Source organism: Ursus maritimus, unplaced genomic scaffold, assembly GCF_017311325.1.
Source record: "Ursus maritimus isolate PB19 unplaced genomic scaffold, ASM1731132v1 scaffold_14, whole genome shotgun sequence".
Lineage (NCBI taxonomy): Eukaryota > Metazoa > Chordata > Mammalia > Carnivora > Ursidae > Ursus > Ursus maritimus.
The window spans coordinates 52,909,118-52,916,481 of record NW_024423786.1 but is presented as its reverse complement, the minus strand read 5'-3'; positions in this window follow the sequence as shown (position 1 = coordinate 52,916,481).

Sequence of the window (7,364 nt, the reverse complement as noted above, 5' to 3'; positions counted from 1 at the left end):
TAGGGATGGGGATGGTTCAAAGGCTTAGCCTGGGAAGGGGCCGCAGGGTTCTTGAAAAGTGGAACCCGGGAAATGAGAGGATTTTAGCTAGGCAATAAAAGGGCGGAGCCTGAGAAGAGGGTGGTGTTGGACTGAGAGAGGTAAAAAAGTAGGAGGGGCAGGAGAGTGGGCAGGGCCTGCCTGGGAGGCTGATGGCTGGGAAACGCTCCGAATCTAGAGAGAGTGACAGGGAAGTGGGCGGGACTGAGGTTGGGTAGGACTTGGGAGTCTGAGAACTGGGGAAGTGGGCGGGGCCTGAGAATGACAGCGAAGTGGGCGGGATTGGGAAACTGATGGCGACGAAGTGGGCGGAGCCTAGGGAGATGCTAGGCAGGACTTGGGGAGTGGGCAAGGCCTGGAAGGGGGATGGCTGGGAAGTGGGCAGGACTAGGGAGTGGGCAAGGCCTGGAAGGTTGAGAGCTGGTGAAGTGGGCGGAGCCTAGGGAGATGATAGGAATAGTAGGAGGGACTTGGGGAGTGGGCAAGGCCTGGAAGAGGGATGGCTGAGAAGTGGGCGGGACTTGAGGAGGGGACAGGGCCTGGAGGGGAGATGGCTGGGGAAATGGGCGGGACTTGGGGGGGGCCGGGCGGGGAAGGCTGAGAGCTGGGGGAAGTGGGCGGAGCCTGGGGAGAATGACGGGAGAGTGGGCGGAGTGGGCGGGGCTGGGGAATGGGCAGGGCTTGTGAGACGGGTCGGACCTGGAAGGGGCAGACTCACCCTTCTCTTCAAAGTCACGTCGAAGTTGGTTGGTAATCCTCCTGCGCTAGCAGTTTCCGCCCCGGGCATTCCAGAACGTGGGCGATTCTTTGGTGGTCACTTTCTGGCTGAGAACCACGCGGGGCGGCGGGCACCCCTCCCTCTGCGCCGACGGCGGTCGCCCCGTCCGGGCGGGCGCCCTCGCCGCCTCTCATTAGGCCGCTGCGAGTCCGCCTCCGGGCCCACTCGGGCTTCCTCCATACCAAGAGCAGCCCCCGGCGGGGGCGCGGAGCGGGCTTCGTGGAGGGTGGTTGAGGGTCTTCGTTCCCACTCCAGCCTCCCGGCTCTCGTGTTCAAAGCCTGCCTGATCCGGCTCCGGCCGCCCGGGTCCCCGCTCCCCTCTCCCCGGTCGCCATGCTCTTTCCTCACCGTCCTTTGCATTTGGTGCCAAAGATCTAGAAGCAGATTTCCCCTCTCTGAGTCTAGACCCCACCCCGCGCCCCTCTTTGCAGCTCGGCGTTGAGGCGCCTGGTCCAGCAGGGGTCGCCCGCGGCCTACACTGGGTGCCGGGGCCAAGAAAAGGGACCTAGACGTTTCTCAAGGAAGTGAAGGACAAGCCCCCACTAGGGGCTGGTGGATCTTGGGCGGTTTGAGGGACGGGGCCTGGCTTCCTTTGGTTGTGTTCGTTTGTAGTTTGTGTCTTTGTTTTGAGTGTCTGGCGTGTCTGTCTAGGTCCGCTTGTGTCACTGTGTGACTTGTGTGCCTTCAGTGGCCTCTGGGTGTCTGATATTTTGAGCTCTGATTGCACATCCCGGAGAGTTTGAGTCTCTCGGAAGCTGTTTATGTGTGAGTGGGTGTGTGTGACCATAGCCACGGGCATGTCCTTGTGTGGGCCTGTGGTTAGCTTTGGTCGCTGCTCTTGTGTACCTACGGTTATGTGTCCAGGTATGTGTCTCAGTGTGTGTCTGTGTGTGTGTCCATATGGTGTGTTTGTGTGTGCCGTGATTTGTGTCTCGGTTTGTATGACTGTGTGTGACTTGAACGGAGGTATCTACTGTACCCCTATGTCTGTCTGCCTTGTGGCTGCCTTCCTGGGCGAGCTGGAGAGTCCCTCCAGGTGGTGGCCCTGCTGGGACTTCCTTTCTGGGGTGGGAAGGCTTGCTTCCCAGCAGAATGATCTGGCTTCTCCTGCCAGGCCCCTCCGAGGGGTTGTAGGGGTTCGCCCTGGTCTGCCTGGGTCTTCCCCATCCCTGTGTCCTTCTACTGCCCTTAGCAGGGAAACACCATTTCCTGCCTTTGATGTCACTGGTGCTAAATTTTCCCTTCTTCAGCTCCGGCTACTGGTTTCTTTCTACGTGTGTGCACACCTGACCACAATTCCGTACTTAACATTAAAAAACCAAAACAAAGCAAAACAGTAGCACATGGAAAATGCAAGCGGGCAAAAGCATATACAGTGAAAGAGCCACATTGCTCACCCCTGAATCCTCGGGTTTTTTTTTCTATGCCTTCTAGAAATTTGCTGTGCAAATATATCTCCGCTCTAAAACAAAACAGCATATTCAGTACCTAGCATCCTGCAGCTTACTTAACCCTTAGTTAGAGATCTTTATCGAGCCCCAAGGAGATGACTCAAATTTCTCCACGGCTTGATTACCAAACTTATGCTGGCCATTTCTTTTTCAATGACTGTTTTGGCTATTTGCGTTCTGAAAACACTCTTGTACCAGACATTCCTGCCTGTCTGTCTTTCCGTCCGGATGTCTGCCCTGGTGTTTGGACCCTGGTGTTCACAAGATCAACTCCTGCATCGAATCACAAGGAGAACCAGACTGTCAGCAAGGATGGCCAACCGCACCGAGCACCTCACTGCCTGCCAGACGTGGGTCTGGCCCCCTGTCCTGGACAGTAATCCTAGGAGATCATCACTGCTGTTAGCCACACTGCTTAGGTGGGAAAACCGAGGCCCAGATAAGGGAAAGAATGCGCTCAAGGTCACGCAGCTAGCCAGGGGCAGAGCTGAGATTTGAAGCCGAGCAGTTTGGCTCTTGTGCCGGTGTTGTTCCTCAACTAGAGACACACCTCTGCACACATGGGACCCCTCCCCTTCCTCGTTCGTAAGCATGCATCGGAAATACACACGTCCAGAGTAGCTGGCTGTGCACCCCAACTCCGCAAAGCTTAATTGTTTCGTGCTACCGAGCTTGCAGTGCACACACAGCACCACAGGTACACACGACGTGCGGGTCCCTGTGTCTTCCTGGCCTATCTGGGGCTGAGGAGACCCGAACCCAGCTTTTCCAGAGGTTTGGCTAACTCGTACCACGCGATTCCCCCTTCTGTGTCTCTTTCCTCCTTCAACACGTTAGCATTGCCTTGGCTGGGGGCGCCTGGGTGGCTCAGTCGGTGAAGCTTCTGCCTTCGGCTCAGGTCATGATCCCCGGGTCCTGGGATAGAGTCCTACATTGGGCTCCTCTCAGTGGGGAGCTTGCTTCTCCCTCTCCCTCTGCAGCTCCCCCTGCTTGTGCTCTCTTGCTCTCTCTCTGTCAAATAAATAAATAAGATCTTAAAAAAAAACCCTCCAAAACAAAACAAAACAAAACACCCAAAACACATTAAAATGGCTCAAGACCAACTCTATTTGATTCGGTTCTTTCCTTCCCTTTTTTCTTCTTTTCTGGTTTACACACCCCCGTTTGGTCCCTTGCTCACTTGCTTGCTTTCTCACTTGTGTACTTACTCAGCAAACATCACTAATGTTCTTTGTTAGGCTCTGCCTCTGTCCTGGGGGAGACAGGGGACCCTGGCCAGCTGGAGGTTGACATGGGGCGGGGGCGGGGGGGGGTGGAGGCCACAGGTAGGGGCTGGGGGGCAAAATGGAACCCAGGGAAAAGGAGATGAATTTTGCTAGGAAAAATCAAGGCACACCTCCTGGAGGAGGTACCTTATTCACTGGGCCTCACAGGGGGGAGGGAAGGTGCTCCTCCCTCCAACTACTTCCTGCCCAGTCCCTCCCTTGAGCCCTATGATGGTAAGAGTGAGGATTTGGGTCCTACCCCAGAGGTGAGGAAAACGGCCCACGCTTACCTTGGGGAGACCGCTGAATGCAGAGGTGCAACTCCACTGAACGTGGGGTGCTAGCGGGGTGATGCTGAGAGCCTCGCGATGGGCAGGGCTGCCTGGCTCAGATGTCCCGACCACAGCAGCACGTCATGGCACTCCCTGGCTGTGGCCTGAGCCTTCCCCGGGCTGCCAGGCCTTGTTTCCCCTTCTTGGGGGGAGTGGATAGATCTCTGTCAAGCCCCTGGGTGTAAGGAGTTCTGAACAGTCACCGTGAGTCACTGAGGCTAAGTGACTTCAACTTCGGGACTCTTAGTTTCTGCATCCACCTATTGGGGATGACGATGGGCTGCAGTTGTCGAAGCTTCACAGATCATGCAATGCCAGCCCCCCTTTAGCGAGCGTTTACGATGTGCCTGGGCCTCCTCGAGCAAGCTCCAACCACCCTTGGTGACCTCCTATTATTCCCATTTACCGTATCAGATAAACGAGGCTCAGGGAGGTAAAGCCACCTGCCCCAAATCGCAAGCAAGACATCTGAGAGCTGAAATTCAAGCCTCTAGAGCGGAGGCAGCAACTTTGTTTTTTTTTTTTTTTTTCTGAAATGGACCAGAGAGAGTAAATATTTTGGGCTTTGTGGACCAGTCTCTCTTGCAACACTGAACGCTGCCGTAGTACCGCCAAGGCGACCACAGATGACACGCAAGTGAGTGGGCACGGCGGTGTGCGGATGGAACTTTATTTGTGGACACCGCAATTTGAATTGCATATGATTTGCACATGCCGTGAAATCTTCTTTTGATGTTTCCCCGCCACTTAAAACCAGAAACAATGAAACACAAAATTTGTCACTGGTGGACTGTAGTTTGTTGACCTCTAGAGCCCATGCTGGAAACTGTCATGCTCTACACTTCATTCATTCATTTATTCATTCATTCGTTTGTTCGTTCAGTGAGTATTATTGAGTACTACTGATAGTTTTATGTATTATTTATTATTTTATTTATTTATTATTTGTTTATTTTATTATTGAGTACTATTGATAGCTTTCTATTGATAGGGCAGATGGAGATACGACTCTTCAGGAGATAACAACCTCCTGGGCAGAACAAGCAAGGAAACAAAACGAACAAGGATATTTCGGATGGTGGAAATGCGACCAAGGAAATCCCATGGGCCATATAATGGGACCCCAGGGTGGGACACTTTCATTTGCTTCCTCAGAGAAGGTGATGCCTATGGTCTCCCAAATACCTCTTTTTTTTTTTTAAGATTTTATTTATTTATTCGACAGAGAGAGAGACAGCCAGCGAGAGAGGAAACACAAGCAGGGGGAGTGGGAGAGGAAGAAGCAGGCTCATAGCGGAGGAGCCTGATGTGGGGCTCGATCCCATAACGCCGGGATCACGCCCTGAGCCGAAGGCAGACGCTTAACCGCTGTGCCACCCAGGCGCCCCTCAAATACCTCTTTTTGTCTTTTTTTTTTTTGGTCAGCTGAGGCAATCCCTGGCTGTGGCCTGCCGTGGGGTAGGACTTAATCATAAACAGACTGGCCCATGCCCTGTGAGATTCTTGGCGGGGCGTTGCCATCGGGAGAGGACCCTTTGGCCTTAGGATTGGTAAATCTTTCTCCCCGGTTGGTCCAATTCTTAGGAGAGGGGTCTTTTACTGTCCCGTCTTCCCAGTCCTGGGTGCTGAGTGGGGGCGAGGGTTGGGGTGGGGAAATTTCAGCTCCTGCATTTGTAGTCAGGGGTCTGCTTACCACTTGGGTTTCCAGCATGATTCTTCTACCCTCAGCTAGCTTCCTCTGGCCACAGACTGCCCTTCCGGCTCTCGGGAGGAAAAAGCAACACTAGAAACGGCTGTTTTTCCGCCCTGCTGGGGAGAAAAGCTGGTGTCTCTTTTGGGGATCTCCTTGAAGCAAACTCCTCAATGTTACCTGCCATCTACCATGCTCTCTTTTGGAGTTGGGGGGGACGGTCACCCCCAGTCGGGGAACCTTGGGGGATGGCGATGGTGGAATTCTGCTAGGGAGATGATACTTGGCTTCCCTCCCTGCTGGGTAACAATTTTGGTTTAGTTCTCAAAACAATCGCTTAGCTGTCACAGCACCGTCTCTACCCACAGTGAGGGTGGAATCGAAAGTGTTGCTGCCTGCTGGTCTGGGAAAGAACATTCCAGCCAGAGGGATGGCAGGTGCGAAGGAACGACCCCTGGTACAAGGCAGTGGCATCTCTAGCTTAGGCAAGCATCAAAATAATCGCCTGGAGGGCTCAACCACACACTGATTCCTGGGCTTCTGCTCCCAGAGTGTCAATAGGCCTAGTTTGCGGTACTAGAATTTGCATAACTAACAAATCCCCAGGTGCTGCTGCCTGGCTAGTTTGCTAGTTGGGTGTCACACTTCATAACAGTTCAGATACGGAAGCATTTAGCACCTGTTAGCACCAACAACAGCCAGCATCATCACTGTTTGCTTCCTGTAATTCTCCAAGGAGGCCCGATACAACAAAATAGAATGCAGGGTAACCATCGCATAATGATTCTGTTGAACCCAAATCCCGACACCCCGCCCCACCCCCACCCCGCCCCGGCCACTTCCCAGCTGCCAATCCGTGCAGCGCTGATAGATAAGTCCCTTGCCGGGCCAGTGTTCACTCGGCCAGGCCGGCTCCGCTGGGCTTCTGGAGGAGGCCAGGGCTTTCCCAGTGCTGCCTGTGTCTCAATATATGGTCGCTTCCTCTTTTGGGTCCAAGTTTTCGGGCCTGCTCTGCTCCTCCTCTCACCCCGCCTCCACCAGGGCAGAGTGAACGGGAAATTTGAGTTTCCTCTGCTTTAGCCAAGACTGTCCCTTCCCTATCAGGGGGATTTCTCTACCTGGACTCTCCAGCCTTCTGCTTGTGGGGTCCAGAAGGGGCCCCTGACGGGAAGCCTCCAGATGGGTGGGTGGGGGCAAGCCAAGCCAGGGAAGGCCCAGGGCTCCCGGGGAAGGTGAGGGAGGGTGGGGGGAGGGCTGAGCCTGCCACTCAAGGTTCCAACTGGGGGGCTTATACTCCAGAGAAGGGGCTGAGGCCTGGCTGTTTCCTGACCCTTCTGCAGATATGCTGGATTTAGGGGAGTGCTGGGGGAGCCGCAGTGATGGGGGGCTAGGGAGTGGCAAGAAGGAAGGGAAAGAGACGGGCTGAGAGACCAAGAAATCGAAAATCAGAGAGTCGGAGACATAGAGAGACAGGGAGAGACAGAGAGACAGAGACAGATGCACGGAAAAAAATGAGGCCCAGGGATGGAAAGATTCCCTGAGACCTCTTACAGTGACAGTCCACAGAGACGGGGACAAATGAGAGGCACAGAGAGGCACAGACAGGAGGCGAGGCAGAGCTACAAAGAGACACCCAGAGAGACAGAGGCGGAGAGAGATCCGGGAGACACGGGAGGGAGAGAACTAGGGACAAAGAGGAAACGGTGGGGTAGGCCTTGGCGGGCGAGAAAGGAGATGGAAATCGGAGAGAGATTCAGAGAAGAGAAAGTTAGGGAAACTTCAGACGGAAGGCGGGGCGCCGGCATCCCC